The following is a 12213-nucleotide window of genomic DNA, read 5'->3' as shown; positions in this document are numbered from 1 at the left end:
TGGAGCAAAACGCACGCAGAGGAGACCACTCATGCGAACCTGGACCGCACGTCAAAATGCACGAAAATGGATGCGAAACGGCATGGTGCTGGCTGAGACGAAATGCGTAGCTGAGAAGGCTGAGAGGCGAAACAGAGAGTATAAAAAGAAAAAGAAATTTTCATGCCCCGTCTGGTTTTTTTGGGAGTTTTTCATCTGTCTATTTTCTTCTTCAGCATACCTTTTTCGGAGATTTTTTTTTTCTTTCGGTTTTATTTCCTTTTGCTAGTTCTTCTTCTTCGGCTTTTGGATTTTCAGCACATTTGGAGATTACAATATTTTCATTTTGCAATTTTTGTTTAGTGCAGTAATTAGTGATGTTAGATTTTAATCTTCTTGAGCATTTTGTTAATCTAGAGATGATAGGCTAGACTTTTAGCTTGGGATTCAATGAGTAACTCATGACTATTTGGGGTTGGATTCTCTTCAACATTTAGTGCTTTTGATGATTAACTTGATGGATTATATTTCAATGTGCATCTAGAAAAGATTAGAGTTCTTTGTTCTTGGTTTAGATCAATTGTAGACGTAAAGGCACAATTGATACTTGAACAAGTAACATGACTTTGATGTTTTTCTTTCACTTTTCTATGATTGTCATATAATTTGTCAAGTAGTTTTGAATAAAAATGGTGGTTCATTGCTATATCATCCGACCATGATTTCTAGGAATGAAAAAATGGTTGAGAGAAAATGAAAAGAGAAGTAAATCCATCACCAAATTAGTGGGCGAAAATTGCATCCCAAGTGTTTGTTTAATTGCTTCTTACAAGTTTAAGTCAACTTCCGCACATTTTCTTTAAATCTCTTGATTTTTAGCAATTTTAGAAAAATAGATTCACTTTTATTTTTAGCTTTACTTATGCTTGAGCTTCCCGACAATTTCTCTCATAATTCATTCCACGCTCCCTTAGTAAATAGCCCCATTTAGGTGTTAATATTGTTAGCGGTTAATTTCTAAAACTTATTTTTCTTTTCTTATTATTATTTTTGTTCATAGCTAGCTCATTTAGTTTACTCATTTCTTATCATTTTAAACTTTCGTGTCACTACAAACGGTAAAATGTGGTCTTGCGAAAATGAAATGTTTGCTAAATTCTCATTGTCCCTGTGAATTCGATCTTGGGATTTACCCTTGTATTACTTTGACAGCTTCTACGCTTGGAAGTCGAAATTAAAAGCTGATCAAGTTTTTGGCGCCGTTGCCGGGGACAACTGGTGTTTATCAGAGCATTCTCATATTGTTGAGAAGACGTTTGTAGTGCTGTGAACCTCTTCACAGCTTGGGTGACATTTTTTCTTTATTTTATTTTACTTTATTTTTTTTGAGTTTATTTTGTATACTCTTTTATTTTCTGTTCTTGTTTGTATGACTGGTTGGACTAGGGACCAAACTTCTCGGTTGGTCAGGACAGAATCACAAGCATCTTTTACCTCAACATCACTTTCTCTTGAGTCATCTTCTGACACTAATAGTACCATGGCTGAAAATGAGAATCATGATCGGGAAGTAGTGAATCAGAATAGGACACTTAGAGATTATTTACAACCTGTCAGAACTAGCACACCTTCATGTATAATCCAACATTTGAATGCAAATGCCTTTAATTTCAAACCTGGAATGATTCCATTAATTCCACATTTTCATGGCATGGATTCCGAGAATCCTTACCTTCATATCAAAGAGTTTGAAGAGGTTTGTTCTACATTTATGGATCGGACTTGCACTGAGGAGGTTATTAGACTAAAGTTGTTTCCATTTTCTTTGAAGGATAAGGCTAAAACGTGGCTAAATTCATTGAGACCTAAAACCATAGGCACATGGCAAGAAATGCAAACTGAATTTTTGAAAAAATTCTTTCCAATACATAAGACGAATGCACTTAAAAGATAAATCATGAACTTTACCCAAAAAGATTCTGAAACTTTTTATCAAAGTTGGGAAAGATTCAAAGATCTTTTAAATGCTTGTCCTCATCATGGTTATGAAAATTGGGGTTTGATAAGTTTTTTTTATGAAAGTTTGACACCTAAAATGCGCCAATTTGTACAAACCATGTGTAATGGAGAATTTTTTGAAAAAGTGCCTGAGGAAGCATTCTAATATTTTGATTACCTTGCTGAAAATGCTCAATCTTGGGACACAACTGATGTGCATGATAGGTCTAGGCAAGTTGAGTCTGGTCATGGAAAATATACTTTAAAAGAAGATGATGATTTGCGTGCTAAATTAACTTTGTTGTCTAGAAAGATAGAAGCTATGGAATTGAAAAAGGTAAATGAAGTGCATGTTGTCCATAAAAATTCAGAGAAGTGTAGCATATGTCAGGATCATGGGCATTCAACTAATGAGTGTCCCACGATCCCCGCATTCAAAGAGGTATTGTTAGACCAATCTAATGCTGTAAATATGATACAAAAACCATATTCTGGTCCTTATTCTAATTCTTATAATCCAGGATGAAGAAACCACCCAAATTTTGGGTGGAGGAATGAGCAGCAAGTAGCTCCAGCACCCTTGGCTCCGGTACCCTCTCAACTCGCAATTCAAGCACCTCCAATGCAAAAGAAAAGATTTGAAGAGATAGTACAACAATTGTCAAACACCTTGCAGCAGTTTATGCAAGGTCAAGCAACAATCAACAATCAAAACTCTCAAGCGATAAATGACATTCGGAGCACACTTACAAAGATGACTACGGCATGGAGCTCTCAAGAGAAAGGAAAACTTCCTGCACAACCTCAACCCAATCCACAAAGTCAGCCACCATAAGGAGTAGTTAAGAGTTCAAATGTGAGGCAAGTGAAGGCGGTCACCACTTTGAGAAATGGTAGGGTGGTGAACATTCCGGCTCAAGATTTAGACAAGGCTAGTAAGGTCTCTAAACCTGTACAAAATGAGGCTGAAAATGGTGAGTTTGAACAAAATGAAACTGAAACTGAAAAGATTTCATGTCCTGTACCTGCTCCTTTTCCTCAAAGATTGGTTCCTCTGCACAAAAACAAACACCAATCTGAAATTTTAGAAATATTCAAGCATGTTAGGATTAATATCCCTTTGTTGGATGCTATTCAACAAATTCCTGCATATGCTAAGTTTCTAAAAGATTTGTGTACGTTTAAAAGAAAATTAAATGTGCAAAAGAAAGCTTTCTTACTGAGCAGGTCAGTGCCATAATTCAGAGCAATACCCCACCAAAATATAAAGACCCCGGTTTACCAACAATTGCTTGTGTTATAGGAAGTTCAAAAATCGGTCAAACATTGTTAGATCTAGGTTCAAGTGTAAATTTACTGCCTTATAATGTTTATGAGCAACTTGGTTTGGGGGAATTAAAACCAACTCCTATCATTTTACAACTAGCGGACAGGTCTATTAAAATGCCAAGAGGAGTTGTTGAGGATGTCTTGGTTCAAGTGGATAAATTCTTTTATCCCGTTGATTTTGTTGTGTTGGATGTTCACTTGACACCAAAATCTTCTTTTCAAGCACCTGTGATTCTTGGGAGACCTTTTCTTGCTACTTCAAATGCATTAATAAATTGTAGGAGTAGTGTTTTAAAGCTGAGTTTTGGGAACATGACCCTTGAACTAAACATTTTCAATATTTGTAGACAACCTCAAGACTTGGAAGATGTACAAGAAGTGAATTTGTTGGAAAGCATCCTTGAGGAGGAGACTTATTTGGCATACCAGCCCACTAACCTGCTGTTTGAGTTAGAAAATTTTTGTGAACTCCTCACTGATGACACCCCCATTGATGTTTCTCATGTTTTTAATGCAGAAAATAAATTGGAGACTAAATGGAGGCCAAAGATTAAGCAACTCCCACTGTTGACAGTAAGTTTGAAGCCTTCAGCAAATGAAATCCCAACACTAGAGCTGAAGCCATTGCCAAGTGACTTGAAATATGCATTTCTGGGACCGGACAACACCTTCCCAGTGGTGATTTCAGCCCAACTCTCTCATGATCAAGAAGGGAAATTGATGGAAGTCTTAAAGCAACACAAAGGTACCATTGGGTGGAAAATCGCAGATATAAAAGGTATAAATCTTCTTGTGTGCACTCATAGGATTTATTTAGAAGAAAATGCTAAAGTCTCTAGGGAGATGTAAAGGAGATTAAATCCTACCATGAAAGAGGTGGTAAAAACAGAGATTTTGAAATTACTTGACGTGGGAATCATATACCCTACTGCGGACAGCAAGTGGGTAAGTCCCATTCATGTAATTCCAAAAAAATCTGGGCTTACCATTGTGAAAAATGAGAAAGATGAACTGATTCCTACTAGGATTTCTATTGGTTGGCAAATGTGTATAGATTATAGGAAGTTGAATGCCGCCACTAGGAAAGATCATTTCCCTTTGCCATTTCTCCATCAAGTGCTAGAAAAAGTTGCGGGTCATGATTTCTATTGCTTTCTTGATGGATATTCTGTTTTTTACCAAATAGAAATAGCACCCGAAGATCAAGAGAAAACAACTTTTACTTGCCCGTTTGGCACTTTTGCATTTAGAAGAATGCCTTTTGGACTATGTAATGCACCAGCTACTTTCCAAAGATGTATGCTTAGTATTTTCAGCGACATGATTGAAAACTGTATGGAAATATTCATGGATGATTTTTCAGTGTTTGGCAGTTCTTTTGATACATGTTTGACTAACTTACAAGCTGTTTTAGCCAGGTGTGAAGAGAAGCATTTGCTTCTCAATTGGGAAAAGTGTCATTTCGTGGTTCAACAAGGCATAGTTCTTGGTCACATAGTCTCATCACGAGGGATTGAGGTTGATAAAGCTAAGATTGAACTTATTTTCAAGCTTCCTATACCCAAAACAGTAAAAGAAATCAGATCATTTCTTGGGCATGCTGGGTTTTATAGGCGATTCATTCAAAATTTTAGTTCTATCTCTAAGCCCTTGTGTGAGTTACTTATGCATAATGTTGCTTTTGAATGGACCTCTTCTTGTCAAGATGCTTTTGATAAGCTGAAAATTTTGCTCACCACAGTCCCTATCATGCAGCCCCCTGTTTGGTCTATTCCTTTTGAGATAATGTGTGATGCTAGTGATGTAGCCATAGGAGCTGTTCTTGGACAGCGTAAAAATAAGTTCCCGCATGTCATTTCTTATGTAAGTAGAACTTTAAATGGAGCCCAAAGAAATTATTCTACCACAGAAAAGGAATTGCTTGCTGTAGTTTTTGCATTAGACAAGTTTCGAACTTATATTCTTGGTTCTCCTGTGGTTGTTTTCACTGACCATGCAGCGTTAAAGTACTTATTGTCGAAGAAGGATGCTAAACCACGTTTAATCCGATGGATTCTTCTTCTCCAAGAATTCGACCTTATCATCAAAGACAAGAAGGGTGCTGAAAACATTGTTGCCAACCACTTGTCTCTGCTTACATTTGCTGAAAAGGATCACACTATCCCTATCTTTGACTCTTTTCTTGATGAACAATTAATGTCAGTTGAAAATTTACCTTGGTTTGCTGACATAGTTAATTTTTTGGTAACAGGACAAACTCCACCCCATTGGAGTGCTCAAGACATACGAAAATTCAAGCATGAGGTAAAGTCATTCTTCTATGATGATCCTTACTTGTTTAAATATTGTTCTGACCAAATCATAAGGAAATGTGTGCCTGATCATGAGATACAAGCTGTTCTTTCTTTTTGTCATAATGAGGCTTGTGGGGGGCATTTTTCTGCAAATAAAACCGTTGCAAAAATTTTACAAAATGGGTTTTATTGGCCCCGTATGTTTAAGGATGCGTATGATTTTTGCAAAACTTGTGAGCCATGTCAAAAACTAGGCACGATCACTAAGAGAAACATGATGCCTTTACAACCCATTTTGGTCATTGGATTTTTGATTGTTGGGGGATTGATTTTATGGGGTCATTTCCATATTCTTTTGGTTATTTGTATATCCTCGTGGCTGTTGATTATGTTTCTAAATGGGTTGAAGCCATTCCATGTAAAACAAATGACCATAAGATTGTGCTTAAGTTTTTGAAAGAAAGCATTTTTGCTAGATTTGGCATGCCTAGAGCTATCATTAGTGATAATGGAACTCATTTTTGCAACAAACCATTTGCTGCCCTCATGAAAAAATATGGTATACACCATAAAATTTCCACTCCATATCACCCACAAACGAATGGGCAAGCTGAATTAGCTAATAGGGAACTTAAGCACATCTTAGAAAAAAAGTCAACCCCAACAGAAAAGATTGGTCTTTAAGGCTTACTGATGCACTCTGGGCTTATAGGATAGCCTTTAAAACCTCTCTTAACATGTCTCCTTATCGCTTGGTATATGGAAATGCATGTCATCTTCCCGTTGAGCTTGAACATAAGGCAAATTGGGCTGTTAAACAATTTAATTTTTCTATTGACCATGCTGGTTTTGTGAGAAAATTTCAGATTTCAGAATTGGATGAGCTTAGGCGAGATGCATATGACAATTCTAAATTGTCAAATGAACGCATGAAGGTATTACATGACAAGCACATCCAAAGAAAGAATTTTGAGCCCAATGAGCAAGTCTTACTTTACAATTCCCGCCTCCATCTATTTCCAGGCAAATTAAGATCGAGGTGGAGTGGGCCTTATGTAGTTAAGGCTGTGTTTCCATATGGAGCTGTTGAGATTACTAATCCTGAAAATGGAAACACTTTCAAAGTTAATGGCCAACGACTTAAACATTTTTTGGCAAAACTTTCACATGAGGATACTTCCATTCCTTTGGAAGATCCCACTTATTCTCATGGTCCTTAGCTCATTTTTGTTTTGTTTTGATTTTTTTCTCTTCTTTTCCTTTTATTTTTCTGCTTTTATTTGTTTCAGTTCTATGTTTTGTTCTTTCTTTCTTTTTCTTTTTCTTTTTCTTTAGTATATCTTTTCAGGTTCAGCACTGTTTATTCTTTTATGGTTTCATTTTTACGTTCACAATCCTTTCAGCCATCTCAGGTATTTTCCTTCGGCCCTATTTTCTTTCATGCCTTGTTTTATTCATGATTTGCATTGAGGACACTGCACATTTTTAGTTGGGGGGTGAGGAGAGCCTTCTACCATTAGTCTCTCAGAATTAATAATTGTGGGGTCTGAATTTTGTTGCTACCAAGCTACTATTTTCACACTTCTCTACTTAAGATCAGATAGTTGCAGTTTTGGGCTACACTAATTCCCATTGGTTAGTTTTAAGTTTGACACTTGACCTTATGATAAGTCTTAGCAACTCAAACTTGGGAAAGTTACTTCAAAGCTATTGATTGATGACCTTAATTAACACATGCAGATACTTTTTGTGGTTTGTTTGATGACAATCAGTGGTCTCTTCTAAGCAACTAGCAAGAACTACAATGAACCATATCTTAATGGCTTAGGAAAAGTGTGATGAAAAAAAAAAAAAAAAAGAAGAAGAAGAAGATGAAGAAAAAGGTTACATGAGAAAAGGGACAAGCTAGAGATCATGCACAAAAAAAAAAAAAAAAATGGTGCAAGTGCATTGGAAAAGGCTGCCTATCATCGGGATCTGTTAAAAAAAAAGAAAAAGAAAAATATATGGGTCTTTCAAAGTGTGATAGCGTGAAAGCCACCAATGTAATGGTTCTGATTGGAGTGAAGACCTTTTGGTTTTTCTTGAAAAAGTTGTTAGGCTGAAACTATTGTGAGAAATCTTAAAACTAACAAATGGAAATCTATCACACACTTGGTGCACTCAAAGATATCCAGCTTAAGTACATTTCCCTTGTTTGAGCTCTTGAGAATTTTATAAGCTTTCGTGTTGAGCTAAAACCCGACTTGACTATATTCTAATGCCCATGATTTCAATACGATTGATCTTTTGTAGAGATTTTTGAGTTTAGTAGCTCATTCTTGGAACCTACATTATTTTTATCGCATTGTTTGCTAGAGACTAGCAAAAAGCTAGTTGGGGGGGTGTGATAAAGTGTCAAAAACTACATGATTAAGCTGCTAAAGTGAATGATTTGTTTAACCAAAGTATGAATGAAGCACTTAATTATGTAGTAATTTTTAGTTCTTGACTCAATATTGAATTTTGATATTTTGCACTTGAAAGGAGTTGTATTGTAATTAGTTCACACCAAAATTAATACTCCAAAAATTTTACTCCTCATATTTTATTTATGTTGCAGGGCATTATGGAAAAAATATTAAAATACATGGGTATTCTTGGAAATACCCAACTGGCACAACAACATCAAAAGAAGAAACTCAACTCACGCACTCGGAAATGTACTGCAAGGCAAAGAAAGACCACTCACGCGGGCAGACCAGCAGCTGAAACGCAAAGGGATCGACGTGCAACGCTGCGTGGCTTCGATGATGTACAGAACCTGGGCTGGATCAAGCAGCTCACATACGGTGCTGGGCTGGAGAGAAATGGGTGCTGAGCAGAAACGCACGAAGTGGAACGCGAGCGAGCTAGAGCAAAATGCACGTAGAGGAGACCACTCATGCGAACCTGGACCGCACGTCAAAACGCACGAAAATGGATGCGAAACGGCATGGTGCTGGCTGAGACGAAATGCGTAGCTGAGAAGGCTGAGAGGCGAAACAGAGAGTATAAAAAGAAAAAGAAATTTTCGTGCCCCGTCTGGTTTTTTTGGGAGTTTTTCATCTGTCTATTTTCTTCTTCAGCATACCTTTTTCGGAGATTTTTTTTTCTTTCGGTTTTATTTCCTTTTGCTAGTTCTTCTTCTTCGGCTTTTGGATTTTCAGCACATTTGGAGATTACAATATTTTCATTTTGCAATTTTTGTTTAGTGCAGTAATTAGTGATGTTAGATTTTAATCTTCTTGAGCATTTTGTTAATCTAGAGATGATAGGCTAGACTTTTAGCTTGGGATTCAATGAGTAACTCATGACTATTTAGGGTTGGATTCTCTTCAACATTTAGTGCTTTTGATGATTAACTTGATGGATTATATTTCAATGTGCATCTAGAAAAGATTAGAGTTCTTTGTTCTTGGTTTAGATCAATTGTAGACGCAAAGGCACAATTGATACTTGAACAAGTAACATGACTTTGATGTTTTTCTTTCACTTTTCTATGATTGTCATATAATTTGTCAAGTAGTTTTGTTAGAATAAAAATGGTGGTTCATTGCTATATCATCCGACCATGATTTCTAGGAATGAAAAAATGGTTGAGAGAAAATGAAAAGAGAAGTAAATCCATCACCAAATTAGTGGGCGAAAATTGCATCCCAAGTGTTTGTTTAATTGCTTCTTACAAGTTTAAGTCAACTTCCGCACATTTTCTTTAAATCTCTTGATTTTTAGCAATTTTAGAAAAATAGATTCACTTTTATTTTTAGCTTTACTTATGCTTGAGCTTCCCGACAATTTCTCTCATAATTCATTCCACGCTCCCTTAGTAAATAGCCCCATTTAGGTGTTAATATTGTTAGCGGTTAATTTCTAAAACTTATTTTTCTTTTCTTATTATTATTTTTGTTCATAGCTAGCTCATTTAGTTTACTCATTTCTTATCATTTTAAACTTTCGTGTCACTACAAACGGTAAAATGTGGTCTTGCGAAAATGAAATGTTTGCTAAATTCTCATTGTCCCTGTGAATTCGATCTTGGGATTTACCCTTGTATTACTTTGACAGCTTCTACGCTTGGAAGTCGAAATTAAAAGCTGATTAAGTTTTTGGCGCCGTTGCCGGGGATAATTGGTGTTTGTCAGAGCATTCTCATATTGTTGAGAAGACGTTTGTAGTGCTGTGAACCTCTTCACAGCTTGGGTGACATTTTTTCTTTATTTTATTTTACTTTATTTTTTTTGAGTTTATTTTGTATACTCTTTTATTTTCTGTTCTTGTTTGTATGACTGGTTGGACTAGGGACCAAACTTCTCGGTTGGTCAGGACAGAATCACAAGCATCTTTTACCTCAACATCACTTTCTCTTGAGTCATCTTCTGACACTAATAGTACCATGGCTGAAAATGAGAATCATGATCGGGAAGTAGTGAATCAGAATAGGACACTTAGAGATTATTTACAACCTGTCAGAACTAGCACACCTTCATGTATAATCCAACATTTGAATGCAAATGCCTTTAATTTCAAACCTAGAATGATTCTATTAATTCCACATTTTCATGGCATAGATTCCGAGAATCCTTACCTTCATATCAAAGAGTTTGAAGAGGTTTGTTCTACATTTATGGATCGGACTTGCACTGAGCAGGTTATTAGACTAAAGTTGTTTCCATTTTTTTTGAAAGATAAGGCTAAAACGTGGCTAAATTCATTGAGACCTAGAACCATAGGCACATGGCAAGAAATGCAAACTGAATTTTTGAAGAAATTCTTTCCAATACATAGGACGAATGCACTTAAAAGATAAATCATGAACTTTATCCAAAAAGATTCTGAAACTTTTTATCAAAGTTGGGAAAGATTCAAAAATCTTTTAAATGCTTGTCCTCATCATGGTTATGAAAATTGGCGTTTGATAAGTTTTTTTTTTTTTGCGAAAGTTTGACACCTAAAATGCGCCAATTTGTACAAACCATGTGTAATGGAGAATTTTTTGAAAAAGAGCCTGAGGAAGCATTCGAATATTTTGATTACCTTGCTGAAAATGCTCAATCTCGGAACACAACTGATGTGCATGATAGGTCTAGGCAAGTTGAGTCTGGTCATGGAAAATATAATTTAAAAGAAGATGATGATTTGCGTGCTAAATTAACTTTGTTGTCTAGAAAGATGGAAGCTATGGAATTGAAAAAGGTAAATGAAGTGCATGTTGTCCTTTCTTATCATTTTAAACTTTCGTGTTACTACAAACGGTAAAATGTGGTCTTGCGAAAATGAAATGTTTGCTAAATTCTCATTGTCCCTGTGAATTCGATCTTGGGATTTACCCTTATATTACTTTGATAGCTTCTACGCTTGGAAGTCGAAATTAAAAGCTGATCAGGTGCCATATACGACTTCGCTTTGGTATTTTTTTAAAAAAATTCATTTGAAGCTCGTTGATTGTTTTTTGTCAACCCAATGGTTACCACTCTATTTTTACTCACTTCAGATTGGACAAAAGAGTTCCATTACGATAATTCTCCATCCTAGCCTTTGGGATCGTGACAAAATTCATTTTCATGCAATGTTTGAACAAAATATATTTCATGACATGTGCATATGTAGTGAGCTTTATACAAAAATGACATTTATATGCAATGTGCTAAAATGGTGAGAATTTTACATGTCATGTAGCAAGTAATCAAATGCTTAATGATGTATCGTATGATGTTTCATGCTCAAAATGAGATTTATAATATGAATGTGGTGTTTATACAAGAATCATAAATGAATTATCTAAGAGTAAGCTAGAAGCTAACTTATAAACTTTATGAGTTTAGAGAATCCAAGCGTCTGTAATCAAAATTATGCTAAGTTAGGAGTTAAACCTCCAAGGAAGATGTTCATAATCAAAAAGTTCAAAAATTTAGTATTTACAAAACTGCCCCTAAAATAATCTATGCCCTTAAAATTGTAAGAATAAAAGTGCAACTATGGCTATTACACTCAACCCGTGGCATGCATTTTATTAAGGCCTAGATGCGATTTCACCTATTCAACCTCTATGGATGCATGTATACTCAGATCATACAAGTTAATCCCAACACTTAAACATGGCTTTAAGACCTTAATATTCACTAATCCATCCATTAACATGCATGATGTTTCTAGCTTTCCTTACCCAAAGATGTTTCAAAACTTAGTTAAATAATGCATTTTCATTCTTATCTCAATCACAAGACTTTTCTAAATGCACATTATTCAAGCTTCGGTAAAATTAATCAAAACTTCCATAAGTTAAGCATAAACTAATCAAAACCGATACATGCTAGATGATCAACATAAGATAGAATTAAAGCCTATTATGGCATGCTTCCAACCTCAAAACTAAACCTTCAAAATTCATTCCAAGACATTAGTAAATCATATAAAATCATATCAAGTCATGCCATGGCTAAAAGATTTGACCCAAAGTAATTTATTTCATCAAAACATCAAATCAGACCCAGTTTGACATTAGCACACTAAACTTTAAGTAAAATCAGTCAAAACCTCATTCCCATGCCATAAATTAAAGCCTAAAATGTCATTCTAACACTTAACAAAACAT

The 12213-nt window shown here is 35.6% G+C and overlaps 2 non-coding genes and 1 pseudogene across 2 annotated transcripts; 1 reads left to right on the top strand and 2 right to left on the bottom strand.

The window, feature by feature from the left end:
- Window positions 1–1918: 1918 nt before the first annotated feature.
- On the bottom strand, window positions 1919–2025 carry LOC121237991. Its single transcript, XR_005935038.1, has one exon. It is a non-coding gene; the product is annotated as a small nucleolar RNA R71 (small nucleolar RNA).
- Window positions 2026–3333: 1308 nt separating this feature from the next.
- LOC121237957 lies at window positions 3334–7465 on the top strand (annotated as a pseudogene).
- A 2948-nt stretch (window positions 7466–10413) lies between these two features.
- Window positions 10414–10520, bottom strand: LOC121238001. The gene has a single exon (XR_005935047.1). It is a non-coding gene; the product is annotated as a small nucleolar RNA R71 (small nucleolar RNA).
- Window positions 10521–12213: the final 1693 nt, after the last annotated feature.

This window comes from Juglans microcarpa x Juglans regia, chromosome 6S, assembly GCF_004785595.1.
Source record: "Juglans microcarpa x Juglans regia isolate MS1-56 chromosome 6S, Jm3101_v1.0, whole genome shotgun sequence".
Taxonomy (NCBI): Eukaryota; Viridiplantae; Streptophyta; class Magnoliopsida; order Fagales; family Juglandaceae; genus Juglans; species Juglans microcarpa x Juglans regia.
Note: the sequence above shows the minus strand (reverse complement) of the source record. Positions and strands in the feature narration are given on the sequence as shown.